A 24,620-nucleotide genomic window follows, 5' to 3' on the forward strand; every position below is an offset into this window, starting at 1 on the left:
AGGAGAGCCTAGCCCGATTTTTGCTATATGTGAGAACCACCGGGCTCGGCTATTTGCCCGGTGGTTCCAGAGTGGGTAACCCGCTTGGGAACCCCTGGTAAAAAACCAGGTTTGCGGAGCGAATGCTCCGCAAACCTGGTTTTTAGAATCGTGAGTAGCCACTGCGCGGCTTCGTGCTGCACCTACTCATGGGTAGACCCCCGGCCGGGAGGCTAAAAAGCAGCCTCCCAGCTCAAGGGTCTCCCCAGTATGCCCTGCGTGCTCGCGCAGGGCATACTGGGGCTTGTGGGGGCCGCATGGCCCCCGAGCTCCCCAGCCCCCGCCAGCTCCATCTCAGAGCCGGCAATTGTGTAGGTGGCCAATCCGGCTGCTCAGGGCTCCCTCTCCGCTCGTGAGCAGGGAGAGTGGGCTTAGCCCGCTCTCCCCGCTCACCCGAAGAAACTGGGTCTCATGGATCGTGAGACCTGGCTCAATGTGTTTCATAATTTTGTTCAATGCATATATGTCATTTTTTCTTTCTGCCCTTTTTGTATCATAGAGTGATGAATAGTGACATGTTTAAGAAGAGTAGACATATTAGTCTACCCCATGCTAACTGAGCAAAGAGACACCTTTTAAAGTGGTGATTCTCTTATATTTAGCAAGGGGAGAGCAACTGACCCTATCCAGCCACAGCACAGCATCCCTCCAGTGGCTGTTGCTGGTATCTGCCTTATGTTTCTTTTTAGATTGTGAGACCTTTGGGGACAGGGGACCATTTTATTTATGTATTTTTCTTTGTAAACCACTTCGTGAACTTTGGTTGAGTGGTATATAATAATAATAATTAGTAGTAGTTGTTGTAGTCTGTGGCACCTTAAAGATTCACAGCTATACTGTGGCACAAGTGTTCATGCACTAGCATCCACTTCACTAGATGCACAAAACACATACAGTGTACTTGACCACTAAAGCTGATGCCACAATAAAACTGCTAAGGTGTCACAAAACACCTCCTGTCCTATTGCAATAAAGATTCCTTGCTACGTTGCTAATCAATGTTGACCTTGTTAGTGAGAAGACATGGTGTATGACATCTTGGTTTTTGATTTGTAAAGGGATGCTAGACATTTTTCTTTGACATCACCAGTTTTCCACAGGAAGAGGCTGGGGTGGGAATGGACAACCTCTTGGGCGGAGAGCACCTTCTTTAGGTTTTTCTGGCAAGAGAGAGAGAATACATCCCACAAATGTATTGGGCTTTTCATTCTAAACAACAATTTTATCCTATTGTGTGTATGTGTGCACACACCCACACACATGCATGTGCATGCATATGTTAGTGTGTGTATGTGAGTTCCTGTAAATTTGTGTGTTTGAGGTGACTCACGCACCTTGTGGAAGGGGCCACATTCCTGAGGTGCTTCATTTGGAAAGCAGTTCTTGACAAGACAAGGCTAAGACCACAAGAAGCAGCAAAATCATTTGTTTTCTTCTCTAAAGAAGACCAAGCAGGCAAGCACTCAAATACATAAATAAATATATAAATTAGCAGGGAAACAAGGGGGAAAGGACAAGCTAGGTTTGCTAGGGCTAGTCTTCTCTAGGGTTTGATTTCTGACTGGGTAGTTGCTTGACAGGGGAAGAAATTTTGGCACTTTCAATTGTTCCTAGAGAGACTGTGGGTGGGGGATTAGCTGCAGGTGAATCATACATCTTGTGGGAGTGGCTACATTCCTGAGGTGCTTCATTTTGAAAATATCTCTTGACAAGACAAGGCTCAGACAACAGGAGCTTAGTTCCCTGGACTTTTGAGAACAGAAGTTTCCAAACAGATATCTGAGCTTTACTTGGAGTTTAGTGTGGAAGTGTGCGGAGGAGGGGGACACACAAGCAGTCCTCCCTTTATCACAAAGGAGACACCCAGTATGAGGAGAAGATAAGTACTCCCCCACTTTAATTTTATTGGAGGATAGAGCTTACAATCTTTACTTAGCTGACAACCTCAACAGGCATAGGTTTCAAGTAAACAAGCTCTACATATTTGAAATAGTGAATAAAATCAGTTATTAAGGTGCAAGCCCAGCAGGGGAATGACTTCCCAGTGCGTTGTGCAGAGTGTTGCATGTATGACTATCTGCCTGAGGAGCTGAAGTCATGGGTGTGCACTCAGTGCAAAGCGCTCCTGGCTCTCATGGAGCAAATTTGTTCCCTCTAAGCCAATGTGGCTGACCTAGAGAAGTTCAGAGAGGCAGAGAGGTATTTGGTTGAGACCCACAAGGATATGATGGAGGTATCCCACTCCCAGGTTGACAGCTCCTCTGCTGTCATGGAGAATTGAGGTCTTGGGGAAGGAGAACATCAGTCTGAGCAAGAGGGTAATGTGCCCTTAGAAGGGACCCCTTCCTTGGGTGATGCGCCCTTATCCTCTCTCACAGGGTATACTCCTCCGGGTGTTGGAGGGCTCCTAGTAGTGGGTAATTCAATTGTTAGGGACATAAAGAGGTTGGTTTGTGACCTGTATTTAGACTACACAGTGACTTGGCTGCCTGGTGCGAAGATTGCAGAAGTCACACTGCATCTAGATATGCTGTTAGGCAGTGCTGGGGAGGAATCAGCTGTCGTGGTGCATGTCGGCACCAACAATGTTGGAAAATGCAGCAGGGAGGTCTTGGAAGCCAAATTTTGGATGCTCAGTAGTATACTGAAGTCCAGGACCCCCAGATAGTGTTCACTGAAGTGCTACCTGTTCCATGCGTGGGCCAGTGAGACAGGTGGAGCTGAGGAATCTCAATGCATGGATGAGACGGTGGTGCTGGGAGGATTTGTTAGGCTCTGAGATACATTTGGGTGCAAATGAAGATTGTACAAAAAATGGCGGGCTGCACTTGAACCAAGATGGAACCAGACTGCTGGTGCTTAAAATCAAAAAGGTCACACAGCAGCCTTTAAAATGATGCCCGGGGATTGCCAGCAGGAACTGGGTGGTATTTCCTTCAGCAAGCAAAATCCCTTAAGCTGTGAGGGTGCAAACATTTCAGATAAACCAGAAGGGAATAGAGTAGAACCAGGAGCAGAGCAGATGGACAGCTGGCCAAAGAGGTCAAATGACAGTAAGGGAGATAGCACACACCAACCAGTGTGTTGTTAAGAGACTCTTTGCATAGCTGTTTATTTACCAATGCCAGAAGCCTCCAAGTTAAGATGGGTGAGCTTGAGTGCTTGGTGGCTAATGAAAACATAGATATAGTGGGCATAACAAAAACCTGGTGGAATGGTGAGAACTAGTGGGACATTGTTATTTCTGGGTATAAACTCTACAGAAAGGACAGGGAGGGGTGCATTGGGGGTGCAGTAGCACCATATATGAAGGAAGGGATAAAATCTAACAAAGAAAACTTAGGAGGACCAGAGTGCTCCACAGCATAACTATGGGTGACAATATGTGGACGGAAATGAAATATTTTACTAGGGATGTGCTCTCACCCTCTAGATCAAAATACTGAGAGTGACCTGGAGTTGGAGAAGCAAATCAGAGAAGAGTCAAAGAGAGACAGAGCTGTAATAATGGGTGACTTCAATTACCCTCAAATTCATGTGTGAGTATTGACAGAGAGGCCAATTTCTCAACATGTTAAATGACTGTGCCTTAGAACAGTTGGTCACAGAACCAACCAGAAAGAAACTGACATTGGACTTCATTGTAAGTGGTTCCCAGGGCCTGGTGCAAGATGTCAGAGCTGTAGAACCACTGGGGAATAGTGACCATAATGTGATCCAATTCAGCTTATATGCAAGTGAGGCAGTGCCAAGCAAGTCCAATACAAATGCATTGGACTTTCGAAGAGGACACTTCTCAAAAATATTTTGTGGGAAGCTGTCTAAATTTGCAATGATATTTGGCCATATATTCAAGAAAAAGAAATACAGCTATATCTTGAACTGAAATCAGTTGAATAAGCATAGATACTAAAGTGCAGCTTGGATACTGCTTGAATTTTAAGGGCATAAGGTTATCCTTTGGGAAGGGTCATAACTCAGTGGTAAAGTGCATGATTTTCATGTACAAGGCCCCAGGTTCATTCCCGGGCATCTCTATGTGCAGGATCTCCACTGTCAAGGCTGGGAAGGACCCTTGCTTCAGATTTTGGAGAGCCACTGCCAGCAGATAGGCTAGATGGACCTATGCTCTGCCTCAAAATAAGGTAGTTGCATATGTTCATAAGCTGTGGATATTATGTGTACACATTTACATGAAATGTTATATCTACTGTCATAAATTGTACCTGGTATAACCTTTCTGGATAGCTGGTTCTGTACAGGCCAGACTTGCTGTAGCCTACAACTGTGGTTGATGCCCTTAGTTTTCATTGCATTTTCCCTCCCCTGTTTTTGCATGCTGCTCTTGTCCGTAAAAAAAGATACATTCGTTACTATTGGCCCGAATGTGCACCAGGCTCAATGGGAGCCATAAAACATCTCCAGATAACCTAAAAGCTTTCCTATGCCTAAAAATGTCATGACATTAACTTCTGATACCTTGGGACCTTTGTGGAATGGAAGGTGGGAAATCACTCCTTTTCACATAGTATAAAACTGTCCTTTCTTGCCATAGAGCGTTGCAAGATAATGGACTTTAAACCTATGACATATTTATGTATAGCAAAGGTGTCATTGATGCTGGGTTAAATATTGGTACTTTTGTGTTTCTTTAATTTGTGGGGGGAGGAACTGCCTCATCTGAGGAACATAAGGCAGGCCTTTATTTAACACTTAGAAAAATGGAGACAGTTGTGACATTTGAGTAGAAAGACATCAGCAGCACTCTAGGCAAAAAGAATGTTCAAAGTTCAAAGTGGCATCACAAAAGAAGCTGTCCACTTTTAAAATCAAAGGTTTGTTTAGTCTGGAATAAATGTCAGTTCCTTGTTTTGTGCCTGGGATTGGTCAATCTCACATAAAGATGGATTATCAAGCTCACGAAACCTGATGTCAGTTACTTCACCATTCTTAGACAATTGGGACTATTTCCCCACACAGCCTCACATGGCTGGAAGCTTGTATAGATCATGGGGCAATATGAAGATATGCCCAATGCACAGAATGTATATTTGATCTTTCATGGTCCTGTCTCCTTGACTAAAGGAGAGAAAAGCACGACTATGTAGCATGACTATGTATATGACTAATATTTATATACCGCTTTTCAACAAATTGTTACCAGATTGGTTCACATAAAATGGCTCCCTGTTCCCAAACGGTTCACAAAGAAATACAATAGATGCCAGCAACAGCCACTGGGGGGGGTGCTGTGCTGGGGCTGGATAGGGCCAATTGTTCTCTCCCTGCTAAATAAAGGGAATCACCACTTTTAAAAAGTGCCTCTTTGCTCAGTTAGTAGGGAAGGCACATAAATGGGTGTGCTTACCTGTGGAAATAGGAACATAGGAAGCTGCCATATACTGAGTCAGACCGCAGGTCCATCTAGCTCAGTATTGTCTACCCAGACTGGCAGGCAGCTTCTCTAAGGTTACAGGCAGGAATCTCTCTCAGCCCTATCTTGAAGATGCCAGAGAGGGAACTTTGAACCTAGATGCTCTTCTCAGAGCAGCTCCATTTCCTAAGGGGAATATTTTATAGGGATGTGCAAACAGGTTCAATGTCAGATCGGTTCAGTTTGACCGTTCGGGGTCAAACCAACCCATCCCCTGTTCGGTCCAATCCCGGACCGAACACCCCCCAACTGTTTGGGAGGTTAGCGGACATTTTCTTTTAAAAATATTTTTTTTACTTACCCCCTTCAGGGGAGTTGTTGGAGGCAGCAGTAGGACCCATGGAGGTCCCCCCTCCCCCTCTGGCCTCCCTTCATGCCCATACCAGCTGGTCGGCTCATCAGCCTGTTCGGGCCTTCCTCATCCAGTGCGGTGGCCATTTTGGAGGCTGCCATACCTACGCAATTCGCCTCTCTGTGACCCAGGCCACACAAAGGCCAGTTGCGCAGGCATGGCAGCCTCCAAAATGGCCACCACATCAGAGGGGAAGGCCCGAATGGGCCGAAGACCCGGCCGACCGGCTGGTATGGGCTTGAAGGGAGGCCAGTGGGGGGAAGAGAACCTCCATGGGTCCTACTGCTGCCTGCAACAACTCTCCTGAAGGGGGTAAGTAAAATTAAAAAAAATATTTTTTAAATAAGTTCGCAGACCCCGCTGGACCGAACTGAACTGAGGGGGTGGGGGGTTCAAGGGGGTTCCGGACCGAACTGGCCTGGCTCGGTTTGGGTCTAGACTTGAACCAAATCTGACCAGCTGGTTCTGTGCACACCCCTAATATCTTGCAGTGCTCACACATCAAATCTCCAATTCATATGCAACCAGGACAGACCCTGCTTAGTTAAGGGGACAAGTCATGCTTGCTACCACAAGACCAGCTCTCCTCTACACACACACACACACACACACACACACACACACACACACACACACACCTCCCTCCAATATATACACACACATTTCTCACAGTATCCATTATTTTGTGCCCCCAAGTCCTCCTTATGCATACATGATGAAGCAGCACTGTGGTATAATGGATGGGAATCCTGTTCTTGGACTGAGGAAACATGGGTTCAGCAACCCGCTCCACCATAAAGTTTACTGCATCAGCTTGATTCAGTTGTTCTCTTAGCCTAACCTACTTCGCAAAGCTGTTGTGAGGATAAATTAGGGAGAGAGAGATGCTGCCCTGAGCAACTTGGAGAAAGAGCAAGATCAAAATGGAATGAAAGATTAATGCATATGGCTTGTGCATTCTTTGACCTGGTGTTCTGTCATTGTTGCTGCTTCTGGTCTGAACATGTATTTTGAATGGGGATACTGAAGTGGCTTCACCTCAATAAAAGGAGGCAGAGGTGAGGGAAACAATGGGATTTTGCTTTCATCTTTTTCTTGTAATGAGAGGAGGGCAGAGAGGAGGAGGTGGGGAATACTCTGGGCTTTGGCTTCCTCCTGTTCCTTCTCTCATCTCAGTATGAATGGAGTAAATAAATAAATAAATAAATATTGATGCATGGATGAGGTATTGCTCAATTAGTGCTGAACTGGGGCTCATACAAGTATAAGGGGAAATGTGTGAGCTTTTTATTTTTCACAAGAGACCTTGAAGTTGTAATTAATTGCAATTCTAGAATGAATGAATGAACATAAAAATCTCTTGCCCAGTTCAAGTTTAGCATAGAGGCCAAGAGTTGTCATAAAACTTGCATGCTATAGTCAGACTCCTCATTCATTCAGTGCCTTAGGCATAGCAGTTGAGTAAAGGTAAAGTGAATCTGCTCCACTTACTTACGGTCCTGATGGATGGAAGCAAAAATATGATTTCCCACCATTCCTGAAGGAGAGCTTTTTCTTTAAAAGTTTCAAGGTTATTGTGTTTGTTTTTTCTTTACTAGACTTTGCATGAAAAAGTGCAGTTAGGATGGGTTACTTTGCAAAAGTTAGTTTGGGTGGAACTGCACGTTACAAATGATATGGAGTTGCCACCAAAAATGGCACATCAGGGTTATCCCACTTCATGATATATAGTAATACACTGGATGGTGATGTAATGATGCTGGTTGTTTCCCCACCTCTGCCAGTGACTGCCATTGTTATGATTTCCCTCTACCCATACTCCACATTATGATTTCACAACACACTGCACACTGATTGTCAATGTCTGATTTCAGATGCCCTATTCAGACACTGTGGTGAACATGAGTACTGGTGTCTGTATACATGCAAATGTTTGTGTGTGAATGACTGTGCATGCGTTCATTTGCAGAGCGAACCTGGTACAGACCTCTCAATTGCAGGCTACAGAGAGGAAATGTATTGCTATACATAACTTGACAATAGCTATATGTGCATACAGATCTGTACATGCATACACCACGCACAGATTTTACGTGCGTCATGAACCCCACCGCCCATTGAGATCATCAGGAGAGGTCCATCTGCATTTGCCACCGGCTCGTCTGGCAGCTACTCAGGGACAGGCCTTCTCCGTTGCTGTCCCTAGGCTTTGGAATGCGCTCCTTAGTAAAATAAGAGCCTCCCCATCTCTGACAATTTTTAAAAAGTCTTTAAAGACACATCTGTTCACCCAGGCTTTTAACTGATATTGTTTTGATTGTTTTAATGTTGTTTTTAGAATATTGTTGTTTTTTTTAAATTAAACTGTGTTTTTTAAAATTTCTTGTTTTGTTTTTAGCTAATGTTTTACCTTTGTTTTTATCTTGTCCTTTTATCTACCTTTTATCATTCAGAGATGTAAGTTTTGGGTGGTAGAAAAATATGTTAAATAAATAATAAAAATAAATAAATAAATGCGTCAAACATAACATGTGAATGAGGCTAAAATGTTTCTAGGTCATCCAGAGGCTGAGAGTGATCCAGAGGCTAGCAATGACTATCAGGAATGGTAGGCATATTGATTTATTTGTGGTCCCTGCAAGAAGTACTTCCATGTGAAGCGTTTTCTATTGACCAGTTCAGAATGATAGAAGATTCTGCACAGGTGTTCTCCTGCAGTGCCTGTGGCATACAAATCAGGCCTTCCATACTGCCATCTGTGGCCCAGAGTTAGAATGTGCTGCTTTTTCACATGGGCTGTGACTGCTCCTGCATGTGATGAGTATCGTAATGTGAGGATTATTTATACCCATGTCTACTCCCAAATTAGACATGGCATGAGTATGCCAAAACTCTGGCAATGAACCAATGCCTTAACTGAGCAGCATATGTTGGCATTTTTTTCCAAACAGGTCTAGCAACAAGGGAGCTCCCAAAATGAAGAGATGAAGAGAGCCTTCAGAAGGATGAAGAAATCAACCCCAACAGGTTTTGAGCCACAGATATTTATAATGTATAAATTATGGATGGTTTTAGTGAAGGGCCTTTTGATGAAGGGCCATCTGTGGCCCAAAAATGTACTGAGTTTTTGCTGATGGCTAAAAAAGTGTATCTCCGCACTCTTCCATGGACTGTCTTTGAATCACATCAATCTTTCCCCCACAAAATTCCAGAACTATTCATTATGAGAGATGTTGGTTGGCTGTCTCAAGTTGTAGCCCATTCTTGCTGAAATTCACAATGGGATGCATGGGTTTGAACTCCTCCTTCTTCCTGGTGGATCAGAGATTATAAAATACTGGCATGTTTATAGGTTCTTTGCATTCCATATATATTTAAATGCATACTTTGAAACACATTATTGTGCCAGCTGTTTGAGTAGGGAATACATGAAAATATCTATATTTATCTCTATATATCTATATCTACACATATCTACACACACACACACACACACACACACACAGTATATTTAAATGTGGATTTTTTCAATAGCGGCAAAAAAAGTCTCTTTAATGGGAGAGAGGAAACTGGAAAATGAAGGAAAATGGATGACATTTTGACAGAACAGAAAAAGTGAGATCCTTCCATCCCATCCTTATTAAAGTGAGGGGCAACTTCAGAAGAATTAATTGGGGGGAGTGGTAAAGAACATTATTAGTTGAGCAAGGATTTTGCTATACATTAAACACTTACAAAGTTAAGGCAATTGATCTTAGTTTATATACCTTATTAATTAAGCTTGCTTGACTTTTTCAAACTTATTCAGAAAATAGGCCAGATTGCTCCTAGAAAATACTTCCTTTTGGGGGGTTAGGCCAGCCCTCCCAGTCTGCATTACAGGTTAGTCCTCTGCTTGCTCAAAACTATGCGGCAGGAAAGACTGGCATGGGGAGAGAGGTCAGTACCAGGCCAGCTGAAATCTGCAGGGGAGATTGCCCTGCACCCCCACCCCTACACATATGGTCTCACTCCACACCGTTGCTGGCCAAGAAGGAAACTAAGGGGTTGGCCTGGCTCCTGGGAGGCTGGAAGAGTCTCCTACCTATCTGGCTGCATTGGCTTCTGCATTCTGGGTTCTGGGATAAAGAATGAAGTGAATGAAGCTTCTTTGAATAAGAGGCCTTTAAAAATAATTCATGCTATAGAACGATCATATATTATGATTGTATTGTCGGACACATTGCTGTAAAATTCCAGCAAATTCCAGTGGATGGGGGAGTGGGAAATATTTTTGGGAGAGTGTCCGCTACCCTTTGCTATCCCTTGGAGTCATTCAACTCATTAACCTGGAGGCACATCTTACTCATTTCAGTGGAACTTACACAAGAACATAACAGCCTTGCTGGGTTAGGAACAAGGTCAGTCTAGTCCAGCATCCTGTTTCATACAGTAGCCTACCAGATGCCTCTGGGAAGCCCACAGGGCCAAGAGCTGAGAGCATGCCCCCGCTCCTACTGTTATTCTCCTACAACCGGTATTTAGAAGCATCTTGCCTCTGAGGCTAGAGGTGGCCCTACAAGGGAAGGGAGCCAAAGCATACACTTCATTCATTCATTCATTCATTTGAGACATTTAATACACTGCCCACTTTGAAAACTCCGGGTGGTGCACAACAACATACAAACAGGCAACATTAAAAATTACATTACATTAATAATTAAAAATTGTTAAAAAAACTAAAGTAACTAACAAATAACAGAAAAATGAACTACAGGGCAAAAACCTGGTGAAAAAGGAAAGTCTTCAATAGCGATTTGAAGATTGGTAAGGAAGGGGCTAGCTGGATCTGTAGGGGAGAGAGTTCCAAAGGAGCGGGCAGCAACCAAAAAGGCCCTTTCACGGGTCCTAGAGCCCCAAACATCTCGGAAATCAGGGACCGACAGAAGGGCCATCTGAGATGATCTAACCAGATGGGATGTAACTGGATGGGAGAGGAGGGTCTGAAGGTAGACAGGCGCTAGGCCTCGCAAGGCTTTGAAGGTCAGAACCAGGAACTTAAATTGAGCTCGGAAGCGAATAGGCAACCAGTGCAATGACTGTAGGAGAGGTGTTACCCTGTTTTATGTTCTGGTACCCATGAGTAGGTGAGCCCCTGCAGAACCCACTGCAGCTTCCCGACAGACATTGCTTTTGAACCAAGTGCGCATAAGCAGCATGACTGAATCAGTGTGCACTCAAACCCCACCTTTTAAAGTTAGTCTCACCTATCAGCCCAGCCCCCTACTCTCCCTGCTATCTGATTTCAGCTCCCCCACAAAAAGAAAAGTGTTTGTGGGAAGTTGGGGAGGGGGTCTGCATGTATATAACCCAAGTACCTTTGCTGGGGAAAGGAACAATATAGGTAGAACCTCTCTTCATCCATTGTTTATTATCCTGCTAGGGAAATGTATATGGAAGCGTGCTTCCAGAGGCATATTTCTCCTAGCTAGACTAAGGAAAGTATTCGGAGATACTGGAAATTATATCCACGTGATGACTTATTCCCACCATGAGGGGGCCAGGCACATTATTCTGATGCCTGGTGCAGACAATTTCCCACCAGCACTGGCCACCTCCTAAATGATGCTCCGAGTGTGGGAGCCCTCTACACCGGGCACCAGATTGATGCGATGGTCAGCACTGTGCAGTTTGATCACCATGACAAGTCATCTGCATGGTGCAGCCTCTGCTTGATGGTAATGTGTGCTTCAGCTCAAAGTATCATATCCTTAACTTGTTTTCTACAAATGAATTGCAAATAAAACTAGATTTAACCTTGCTTTAATCCTGTGAATTTCAGTGAGGTTAAACCAGTTTAACTTCCATTTATGTGGCTCACTTGTTTTTGTGCAATGAGCTGAAAGTACTTACGTAAAACTTTTTAGACAATAGAAAATATAAACAGAATACTTGACACCAATGAGACACTCACAAGCAATTATTTAAGGTCAGTGCCAGTAATATCACTCAATAATGTGCTTCACCAGTTCAGATCAGTGAGCATCTTTGTAACAGGCTGAGACCAAAAATTTAAAAATTCTTAAATAATTTATGCCATCATTACCTGAAAGGATGCAATCAGCTAAAGGAACTTTTCTTTAAATGCCAAAGTGATATGCAGATACATAAATCTGATTGATTTCTATATCAATCTCATGCTTAAGGGTAATTTTCCCATTGAAATTCTTCTCCTTACAAAGCATAAGTGCTATGCACACTCCTTAAACTGTCCCTCTTTATCAAAGAAAGGCTTATTTTCTGATCCCTGTCCCTGGTGAATGATTTTGCCCATTTTCTACCTATTTTGCCTATTTTGGGATTATTTTTTACAGGATGTAGTAGCTTTTATCCTGCTGTTAATAAAGTAACCATTCAAAGCCTGTTGTAAAGTAAATATATTCAACCGGCCTCATCATCGTGTCTTGATCTGCAGCAGTTCACAGTGATGTTTGTCTTGAACTGATGACGTGAGTTGCTGTAGATCCAGCTGTTAAAGGCATAGTCAAGAGGATGGTGAAAAAATGGCAACTTTGCATAGAGCAAGCAGAGATGAGCTTTCAGAAATTTGTAATAATGGAAGGGAGGTCAACTAAGCAATCCTCTATGTGAGAATTAAAGTACACAAGAGTGTACTTATTTGATTGCTGAAGCATTAGAAGGTATATACAGATTGTCTTCTTGAACATTGCCAAGATGGTTTATATCTTCAGAGGTACCTCTGAAATCAAGGACTCCGCTTGAGCTAATGCTGCAACTTGGCCTCATTCGCCTTTTATAACCAAAGGGTTCTCAACAAGGACTGCCTTTACTTTTCAAAAATATTTACGTCTATGTCTGTATATCTCACAATTCTATGCCAAGGGGCCAGTTGGTCAATGCGCTTGCTTTGCTCATCTCAACACATGAAATGGATGTGCCCACCCTGGCACAAATTATTTTAATGTGGATGACTTTAATGTTCTTAAATGATTTTAATCATAAACTGCCCAAACACGCAAGTTTTGGGCGGTATAGAAATATGCTAAATAAATAAATAGGCACATGGGGGGAGCAGGATATCTGAATTTCCCCTCACTGTGCAATTTAAATATTTTTGAGGTATTTACATAGTGCTGTGTGGGGCAGTCTGACCCCACCCCCATGGTCATGTGGCCCAACAGTATAGGAGGGGGAGAAAATGTGTACACACATACACGCATCTCCTCCCATTATTTGGTAGCCTGGCCAGGTAGTAGGGCTGTGCCCATAAGCAGCTCTATCCAGGTTAGGGAAGCCCTATCTGGGTAGGTCTACTCATGTGCACTGCCGGAATTGAGCCCAGTCCTGGTGCTGCCTTGCCTGGTAGCCCAGGTTTTTAACCTGGGCTTTTACCTGAGTTAAAGGGTGTGAGCAGGCTCTTTACCTCAGGTCTGGGTCCTAGAATGCCAAACTCCTGGGGGAATCCTCCAATGCACCGTGCTCATCACTTGGTGCATTGTAGGATTCCTGGAGTCTGGGGAAATGAGTCCCAGCCTTCAGAGAGCTGCACTGCATGGAGAAGGGTGGATTGTATGGGCACACCCGATTGCATGCTGAAGAGGACATCAGAGGACATTGGCAACTTTCTGTGGAAGAAGATAGCTCCATCCTTGCCTCTGCCTCCTCCCTGCCTCTATTTTGGTTGCATGCATGACCTCAGTATCATTTGTACTGGCCCATTGTATCCCAAATCCTGCAACAAGAAAGGACAAATTCTGAGACCTGCATATATTATGTACACATAACAGTCATAATTCAGCCAGCGTGATGTAGTGGTTAGAGTGCTGGACTAGGACCGGGAAGACCCAACTTCAAATCCCCATTCAGTCATGATACTAGCTGGGTGAATCTGGGCCAGTCACTTCTCTCTCAGCCTAACCTACTTCACAGGGTTGTTGAGAGGAGAAACTCAAGTATGTAGTACACCACTCTGGGCTCCTTGGCAGAAGAGCAGGATATAAACGTAACAACAACAACAACAACAACAACAACAACAACATATTATGGGACTTCCGACTACAAACAGACAAACATCTGCCACACAATACACCAGATATAACTGTAGTCGAAAAGAAAGAAAAACAAGTTAAAATAACCGACATAGCAATACCCAGGGATCGCAGAATAGAAGAAAAAGAAATAGAAAAAATCACCAAATACAAAGATCTACAAATTGAAATTGAAAGGCTGTGGCAGAAAAAGGCCAAAATAATCCCAGTGGTAATTGGCACCCTGGGTGCAGTTCCAAAAGACCTTGAAGAGCACCTCAACACCATAGGGGCCACAGAAATCACCATCAGCCAATTACAAAAAGCAGCTTTACTGGGAACAGCCTATATTCTGCGACGATATCTATAACAACAGCAACAACATTGACAATAAAATGCAGCCATCCCAGGTCCTTGGGAACGACTCGATGTCTGGATAAAACAAACCAGTCAATATCATCTGTCTGACTGTGTAAATAAATAATAATAACAACTATTTTCTATAACTAGCTCTATTCTGCTAAACATAGGGAGCTGCAAAGAAATATATTGGGCATTGAAGAGCCACTCCCTGATAGTGGAAAATCTTATTCAGCAACCCCAGTACCTCTGTGCAGGCAGTCATGATGTGTACAAAATATGTGGAAGGGGGAATCAAGATCATGCTCGCTGGCCTCAGTCTCCGTACATTCAACATCTTATTTGTACAAGGTTGACAAGTATACACCTGAACCTGGTGAGACCCTGTGCATGAACAATACGCTTCAGTTTTCTAGATAGAGAATGCCTATAGGCATCCTGGAGGCCTTCTCCTCAGGCAATGCCCCATGTTTACTGAATGGCTGCAAAGGGGTGTGGCCAGTGGATACATCAGTGTGAGGGATTGGGGCTAGAGGCGGTCCTGCTCCTCCTGCATTCAGTAGCATGGTGGATTAAATGAGAAGATTGCTCATGTATATTCAATCCTTTTCTTCATACAAGGGCCAAAACCTTAATAGCATAGGGTTTCAATCCAGCACAGTAGTTTTATTTCCTTAATAAAACTGCTTGAAGCATTCCGCACAGAATGGCATCAGAAACATGGTACTATCATGGACAGCCGCTCCTCCACATGAGTTTTCTTTCTCCCCCCACCCGACATTCTCAAATGCATGGACAAAGTGCATGACCACATACGTGCATGACCCCATCCCATGTGTCATCACTCAGCTGCCTAATTGCATGGGAGATGCACTGCCCCTCACCTCACAGATTAAATGTATCTGTGTGTTGAGGAGTGGTTTGGACTGTCCCCTCTGACATGATTAGGTAGCAGCAAGAGCACACTGGATGGGAGGGAAACACATGCACTCATGCTCCTTCCCCATACATTTGAGAGGCCTGGTGCAGCGGCATAGCTATAACTGAACAAGGGTGGAGAAGAAATGTCCTTTTGCCCACGAGGAAGAGCAAACATTCCACCCTTCAGCCTCTTCTCCCACCTCCCTGACTCAGTGGCAAGCTGCTCTTGTGGTAGCAAGCATGAATTGTTCTCTTTGCTAAGTAGGGTCCACCCTAGTTTGCATTTGAAAGGGAGACATTTGAGCCCTGTAAGATAGTCTCCTCAGGCGATGGGGCCACTCTAGGAAGAGCACCTGCATGCTTCCATGCAGAAGGTTCCAAGTTCCCCCCTTGGCATCTCCAAGACAGAGCTGAGAGAGATTCCTGCCTTCAACCTTGGAGAAGCTGCTGCTAGTCTGTGTAGACAATACTGAGCTAGATGGACCAGTGGTCTGACTTGGTATCAGGCAGCTTCCTATGACCTATGTTCCTATTCTGGCTCCTGATTGGATTGCAGGGAGTGTGTGATCATATTTGCATAGGAGTGAGGGAAGAGGCATACCAAACATGTTTTGTTTTTCACCATTTCCATATAGTGCTTCTGCAGCAAAGATCTGGAGGTGGGGGTGGGGGGGAAGAGAAGGTGGCAGGGGGCAAAGAGACCCATCTTCACTTCTTGTCCCAGGGCCCACTTCACGCTTGCTATGCCCCGGCCTGGTGGATACATAATCCAAACTGGCCCCATGTAGTTTAACTTTTCTTGTGTCCACATTATTCAAGTGTTCCTTGAGGAATGACATCTGGTCATTAAGTTAGTTGAAATATACATTACAGGATGGTCCGGTAGTGTCTGCTCTGATTGGCAGCAGCTCCTCAGAGCCTCAGGCAGAGGTGAATCCCACCACCTGCTCTTTGAGTCTTAAAACTGGAAGCGTCAGGACTTCAAAAGTGCTCTAACACAGACCAGTCACTGCTCCCTCAAGAGATGGGGGACTCATGCACTGCTGTTTTCAGCGACAGACCATCGCCTTGTATTTATGATGGTAATATGTAGTGCCTCCCTCAGACAAATATGTATTTTCATGGCTACAGGACTTCTAAGATTGGGTGGAGAGTGGGGAGAATGTATTGTGAAACAGGCAGTTTCCAAAGCAATTCCTTTTTCGAAAGGGGGAAAATTAAAAGCAGCCATTTATGAGCAGAGAGAGAGAGAAAATTTGGAGGTTTTAAAAATCAGCCACACAAGAAAGAATGATTTGATGCTGAAGCTTTTTGAACTAACTTTAGAGACTTCTAGCCGGCAGTTCTTCTACTGACTGACATCTACAAGCCAGTATAATGATATGAGGTTGTACTGGAGTATTTAAATGTGAAAATGATTGATTAGCTTATAGTGACAGACTGCCAGCCTCTACAGGCTACTGCCATAGTACTATCACTCTAGCAATATTTCCAGCTGAAGCGGATTTGCCTAACCTTTGCAGCATAAAATCATAGGATTTTAAGGCTCGAAGAGGATCTTAAAAGTTCAATAGTCCATCATCTGGCATTGAAGCAAGACCAATTAGACTTAAAATATCCTGACTGTTCTTAAAGCTAAAGTCCCTTTAAAAATATTCAGTGATTGGGGTTCCACAGCCTTCTTTCTTTGTTGCTGCATTGATGAAATCTTCTGGCATTTATCCAAAATCTTTGTTCAGTTTAAGCTCATCTCCCCCCCCCCCTTACTATTCTTGATAACTATAAGAAGCAATTCATTCTCGTCTCGTTTATCAGTGTATTACATATTTGAAAATCATTTATTACGACCTCTGCTCAGTCTAACGCTCATCTCCGGATTCGGCATACCCCAGTTCCTCCAGCTTAGGATTTTGAATCAGAAACCTCTCTTCCATAGTGTGATCAGCATGCAGGATGAAGAAGCTAACCAGTACTGGCACTGCTGTAGGTACAAGATGGCAGCATTATGTCAGAAGAGGCTGTGCAGCTGTGGGAAGCTATTGCCATCATAGTCTTCATGTATTTGCGCGCACATGCGCACACATGTCCTTGTTCACTCTTGGAGGGGTAACAAGGAAATGCCCTAGTCCTTTTTAAATACAGGGCATGGTGGAGGTGGGAGTGGTGGAAGTGGTGTCATGAGTGATGGTGGTGGAGGCCTTGGCTGCCACAGCCTCCACCCACGCCCTGGGCCATCCTGTTAATGTGGCCAGCTGAAATTATCACTTCAGGGTGGAGGCTGTGGCAGCCAAGGCCTCCATCACCAGCACTCAAGACTCCTGCTCACCACCTCCACCACTCGCACCTCCACCATGCCCTGTATTTAAAAAGGCCTAGAGCATTTCCTCAGAGACATCCTAATCTTTTCCTTTCCTTTCCTCCACACTTCCTCCTCTGCTTTGTCCCCCTCTTTTTTAAATACAGGGAGCATGGAGGAGGCGCAGGAGCAACAGTGAATGCTCCTAATGCCCTGGGCATCAGGAGCGGGGGATGGCGAGACATTGCTCATACTGTGTGAGGTGGGGTCAGCAAGGCACTGCATCCTGTCTGGTGAGGGTGGCAAGGTTCTGTGTGTGCTGCCAAATGAGGTATTTGGTGCCACGCCTTAGGCACAGGTATGTGTGCTTCATTACCAATGGATATTTCTGTGCGACATTAAAAACACTTAACTAAGTGTATTGGTTCCCAAATACAAAATGTCTCAAAAATGTGCTCCTAATGTAGCTCAGAATCAGATCAGGGACTCTATGTGACATGCTCTCTTCTTGCTATGTTCCCTCAGAGATTGGGGAAGGCAAGGTGTGAACCCTCTTCACTGGGTTTGTACTTCAACACAAATTCAAGATTGGATGTGAAAATGAGAGAGAGTTCTTTTTTTCTCCCTTCATCTTGCCTTCCATTTTCAACGTGCTCAGTTTTTTGACGTGCTCAGTTTGCTGATTTTTTGGACTGAACTCTTTCTTTTACTATCCATAAATATGCCTGCAAGTTCAGTTACTGATTTTTAGCTGCACTGGTCTGTCTTTCTTCTTAACAGACGTATCTGCACTGATTCTGAGACTGCAGTCAGAAAAGAATTTTTAAGTGGAGTTGAAAGTGGTTTTGACAGAAGCATTGCTTCGCTGGCTGTGCACACACACACACATTTCTGTCATTCCACTGCCACATCTAGTCAAACAGGTATTTGAGGGTTTTTTTAAAAAACAACAACAACACTAATACCTGCTCATCAGAAGTGAGAGTGGGCTGAGTGTCCGTAGTGTGAGCAGAATGACTCCTCTTTCAAATTGTTTTAACTCTGTAGTAAAATTGATCTATAACATATCTGCATGCTAAACGAACCATGCCAGCACAGCAGCTGACCACACCAGGAACTCCTGCTGACAACACCCCTGGAGGACCCCCTGGACCTGGAGAAGACCCTCCGCCATCAAGGACCCACACCCATAGGCTGCAATTGGCAGAAGAAGACTGGCATGGCCCTGCCGGCCACACGCAAGGTGAGACTGGGATCTGTCCCTCCCTTGGACCTTTTGGACATTCCTCTCACTGAACTCTTTTAACTGGACTCTACCCAAACCCATAGGAACTCACGTACAGTGCTATATTCTTTCTACCATTGCAACCACACATTCGTTACTATGCGGCCGTGTTTTATCGGGAAATTCTATTCACTGTTGCTTTTGCAAACCATATGCTAAACATTCTCTAATAAAAGTCAATCTGTTCTCTGACTCAGGGGCATAGCTAGGAGAGAGGGGGCCCGTGTTTGCCTCTCTCACCAGCAGCCACTCGGAGTGAGGGAGATAATGAAGAAAATAGGGAGGTGTGGAGCTGGGGGACCCTCAGGAGCTGGAGGGCCCAGGTTCTTTTAACCCCTTCACTCAATTATAACCACACCCCTGCCTGACTACAGTGTGAGTTATCCAGAACTAAGGATGTTGGCTCACATTTTGAGCAGCGAAACCTGGATGGTCCAGCACTCCCTGTGGTACTGTGTGTGTCTAAATCACTGTCAATGCTGTTTGCAGAACAGGACTGTTCTGCTGCAACTTAAAATGACACCATCACAATTCTGTGATGCTACCTTTATTCCTTTATACCTTCATGGTAGCAACAGCACAGGGAGATTTTAGACATATGCAGCAGTGCAGGCATTGCTGAACCACCCATGTTTCAGTGCACAGAATGTGCACCACAGTGTTTAATGAGTTACCTTTTTCTTTTGCATTTCCATTCTGTGGCAGTTTTCCTTAAGAAGGGGACAACAGTGCCAGCAGTGCTGTAAGAGCTGTTTAGTTTAGTTTAGTTTAGTTTAGTTTAGTTTAGTTTATTTAAAATACAGTCAATGACCAGACAATATTAGCAGCAATAGATGTCAAACAAATAATCTAAAACTCTGAGGAGTCTTAAAATAACGATAATCCAGTCAAGTCAGGTTTTAGATTACAGAAAGCAAAACAATATTTTGCAACATTTAAAGAAATGGCATCATTAATATCATACAATAAAATTTGCAAATAGAAAGTATCCGAGTGCCACTGGAGGAGCTGTGTGTATGTGTTTCTCTGTGTGTCTTTTTCTGTGCGTGTGAGGCATGTCTGCACTCCTTCCTTAGATTTTTTGTCCCCCAAAGGCACTCAGAACTGATTAAGTGGTGCCTCTACTTCATAAGGACGCACTTACTGTGGGCCTTGTCATTTAGGGTGTCCAACCAAGGCCACACTTGAGGCAAATAAAACAGAACACAGAGCAGCCAGTTGCTGCTGAAGGCAAAAGAAACGGTCACTGTGCTGTTGTAGCTATGCTTCAAGCATTGCTGCACATAAGGAGCACTAGACTGGCCTCAGGATAATGCTGGCTAATCGGAGGGAGACGAGCACAGATGCTGGCTTTTATTAAATATCTGCAGGAGTTAGCAGTTCCGCCAGCCTTCCAGTCAAAAGACAAAGCGGGGGGGGGGGGAGGGGACCCTCAGAGCTCTTCACCTCTGTTCTTTGTGTCCTTGAGACCAAGCTGTTGGAGGTGGCTATGTTTTGCTAAGGGATGAAAAAACAATTGAAGGCAGTTTTGGGAGACTAGGATTTCAAAATCTGTCTGATAGTGCAGACAGAAATACTAAGTGGCTCATTTGGCATGAGGAGATCTAGCAATATGCCCTATCCTGTTCCTGTTAATATAGTGCTTCCTGACCCTATTGTTACAGTGGATGCTATTATTTATTTGTTACCCTTTGTCATCTCACCCTTCCTCAAGGGAGCTTAGAGTGTCACTTTAGCCTCGGCATTTTGGCTTCACACAGCATTAGGCACTGGGATAGTGATTTGCCCCCAGGCCACCCAGTATGGCTGAGTAAGGATACAAACTTGCATTTTCCTCATCCAAGCTTAACATGGTCAAGCCACTGTGCCACACAGGGAATCAGCCTGAACTTTTTTTTTTTTTTTTAAAGTATAGTAGACAGAGTTGAATCCAATTTATATGAGGCACAGGGCATGAAAAAACACTAGCCCACATAAGGGTGTTATGTGTTGCAGCTCAAGATAGCAGTCAAACACTCTTTTTTTCTGGTTCAGCTGAGAATTGGACTCAAGAAGCCAAGCAGTTTTTCGGGGGTGGTGAGGTGGGGAGTGGGAATAAATAAATAATTCAGGTCTCTCTCTCCTTCTTCCTCTCATCTTGCATCATCATGGAATCCCTCCCATGTACCTATGATGCTGGCATAACAGCATTCAAGCACCAGGGATGAAGAAGAAACACTAGGGATATGCACAAATTGATCTTTGGGCAGAGGCGTAACTATAGGGGGGCAGGGGGGGCACGTGCCCCGGGCGCCATCTTTTCTGGTCACATGGGGGGCGCCGTCATGACCATTTTTTAAAAATTTTTAAAAATTTTTTGTTAATACAAATGTTTCCTGCTCAGTGCAGCAGTGCTGCAGCAGTCAAGGGAGCGCGTCGGTGCCCCCTTCCCCACGAGCGGTCCCTTCCACGCCGCCTGCGCCCCCTGCATTGCTTTGCTGGCACCTGGCGGCCAGTCAGTGGCCTGGCTTGGCAGCGGCGGCGGGCGCTTGTGAGGAAAAACCTAAGTATAATGTAGTATGTTGGGGGGGCAATGGGGGCGGTGGGGGGGCGACATTTCAGTGCTTGCCCCGGGCGCCGTTTTCCCTAGTTACACCTCTGATCTTTGGGTTTTGATTTGTACCCAAATCGAATCACCTCTGATTTGTTTTGGGCCCGAATCATCCCCCACAAATCACATCAGATTCTATTTATACCCAAATTTTCCAAATCTGAATCCAAATCAATTCAGCGCAAAAAAGGGGTCCCGGGGGCAAAAGAGTGGGGATGTCTTTGGGGCAGATTTGGGGCAGAAAAGGAGTTTGGTGGGCAGAAGAGTGTGTCAGATGGTAGTGCCTTAATGGATGCCTGCTACCACCAAAATTCAGAGATTGGGCAAAGGGGTGGTTTTAAAATAATTTTTGAAGTTGGCGTGTCTTTAAGCTTTTCCCCATAGGGAATAATGGGGATTGCAGCAGCCTTATAGCTCCATGTGGGGGGCACCAGGGTGGGTTGTGGTTAGTGGTGGTGCCCAGTGGTAGCAAGGAAGCTACCATCCAGATTTCAAAGAAATTGGGCAAAGGGGTGATTTTTAAATGATTTTTGCAGTTTATGTCTTTAAGCTTTTCACCATAGGGAATAATGAGGATTTCAGCAGCCTTAGTTATAACTCCCCGGGGGATGGTACCAGGGTGGCCCGGAGTGGGTTGTGGTGGGTGATAGTGCCCAATGGCTGCAAGGAAGCTACCATCCAGATTTCAAAGGGATTGGACAAAGGGATGATTTGTAAATGATTTTTGAAGTTGGCATGTCTTTGGGACAGATTCGGGGCAGAAAAGGGTTTTGGGGGCAGAAGAGTGGGTCAGGTGGTAGTGCCCTAATGGGTGCCTGCTTCCACCTAGATTTCAAAGAAATTGGTGAAAGTGGTGATTTTTAAAGAATTTCTGAAGTTTGCACATCTTTAAGCTCCCCCCCTAGGGAATACTGGGAAATTCCAGCAGCCCCATAACTCCATTTGAGGGGCACCAGGGGGGCCCAGAGCAAGTGGTGATGTAGTGTATATAGGGTACCAACCACCCCAAACCCACAAGCCGATGAGAATGAGAGTGGATTCCAGTTTGTCATTGAATCCACTCTCATTTCCTACCAGAGAATCTACTCTCAGAACACCACCTCAGAAACAACAAAATACAGTGCTCCATGGGCTTGTCATTTTGGGTGTGGTTGGTACCCTATGTTCACAACACCACACCCCTCTCTGGGCCACCCTGGTACTCCCCAAGTGGAGCTATGGGGTTGCTGAAATTCCTCATTATACCCTCTGGGGGGAAATCTTAAAGCCGCACAAACTTCAGAAATTCTTTAAAAATCAGCCCTATCACCAATTTATTTGAAATCTTGGTGATTCCAGGCACCCATTAGGGCACTACCATCTGACTCACTCTTCTGCCCAAAAGACATGCCAACTTCAAAAATTCTTTAAAAACCACCCCTTTGCCCAATTCCTTTGAAATCTGGGTGGTAGCTTCCTTGCACCCATTGAGCACTACCACCTAACCTTCTTTGGCCACAAAATCTCCAAATTTTTGGTTCTGAATCTGGGGTAATTTGTTTTGTACCTGAATCTGGGCAATTGAGGACAGGGGCGATGTGTTCTGTCTACAAATCACCCGAATCAACCAGATTCGGGTACAAATCATTTTGTACCCAAATTATTTCACGCATTCCTAGGAAACATTGAGAAAGAGGCAGAAAGAGAGAGTGTGCTCCCAACCTGCTATTGCTTCAGTCAGTAAGGAAGGTGGGAAGGGGAGTGTTTTTCTGACTCAGATACCAAATCAAAGGTCAACAATTGTGGGGGTGGAAGAATGGCCCAGTTTAGATTACTGGCATACTTGATTGATTGATTGATTGATTGATTAAGTGCTGTCAAGTTGGTGTCAACTCTTAGTGACCACATAGATAGATTCTCTCCAGGATTATCTGTCTTCAACTTGGCCTTTAAGGTCTCTCAGTGGTGCATTCATTGCTGTTGTAGAGTCCACCCACCTTGCTGCTGGTCATCCTCTTCTTCTCTTTCCTTCAACTTTCCCCAGCATTATGGACTTCTCAAGGAAGCTGGGTCTTCTCATAATGTGTCCAAAGTATGATAGTTTGAGCCTGGTCATTTGTGCCTCGAGTGAAAATTCTGGATTGATTTGTTCTATGATTCATTTGTTATTTTCCTGGTTGTCCATTGTATTCTCAGTACTTTATGGTCATTCCAAATTCAAATCCTAAAATGGATGGATATACAGTTCGGCAGCAACACTAGGTATGGCATCTCATCTAAAGGGACTGTAACCCACATATTGCCTTTTTGTTCGGTGTTCACATGTCAACATGACTTCACTATAGGCAATAAATAACTAATGGACAAATAGCAGACACCTGCAAGCATTACCTCTTCTAAATAACTATGTAATGTTACATAGTGGCACATTGCTACTAAATGAAAGTGGTGCCTCCTTTATTTCAACTTCCAGTCACTATGATTCTTGGCAAGGATCTTCAAAAATGTGTGAAAACATAGTGGCTGCATCTGCACATAATGGCAAACCATGGGTAGACAAACCTGAGGTTAATTTTTGTAACCGTGACTCACACTGCAGATGTTCATCCAACAGTAGCCCAGCAACCTCGAGAGCCACTCTCTTCGTCATCCACCAAGGCCACATCCCAGTAAGCTTCATAGAGCTTGCATCTTCAGACTGTGGGCAAGGCATCAGAATGTCTATAGGGTGGCAGCCATTGGCCATGATATTCAAGGGGGCATGCCAAGTGCAATCATGCCTTTTCTGAATAACCGCCCACCCGCCCGCAGCAGAGAAAGGGCATTTCAATCCCTTTAAATGACATTTAAGCCCTTCTCCTTAGAGCAATTGCACTCTTGTCCTCATAAGAACCCCACAGCAAAACAGTCCCACACAAGCACAATTGCTGGCAATGGTGGGATGCAGAGGGGCACTATTTTTCTGTTAATCCAGGAAGGGGTCATGATGACTCCCTAGAAGGGAATATGTATATGAGGAAGGGCAAAGGATCCTGGGGTCTGGTCCATTGTGACCAAGGATGCTCTTTTGATGGCAGATCCTGGCAAAGCAGTCCAGGAATACCCAAGCATGTTACAGTCCCTGTGTTGGCTTGCTGACGTGATATTAGCCCTCCACTGGGGAGGATATTGACTGGATATTGGCCAGTCCACTGGGGAGGACCAGAGGCTCAGTGAGGTTTCGGCTTCTGTTGGACTGCACTCTCATGAGGTAGCACATCCAAAATAAGCCCCCCCCACTTGTGTTGGGCCCTCGGTCTCTGTTGTAAATAATAGAACACCTACTCTGTGACCCCCT

Source organism: Hemicordylus capensis, chromosome 3, assembly GCF_027244095.1.
Source record: "Hemicordylus capensis ecotype Gifberg chromosome 3, rHemCap1.1.pri, whole genome shotgun sequence".
NCBI classification, from domain to species: domain Eukaryota; kingdom Metazoa; phylum Chordata; class Lepidosauria; order Squamata; family Cordylidae; genus Hemicordylus; species Hemicordylus capensis.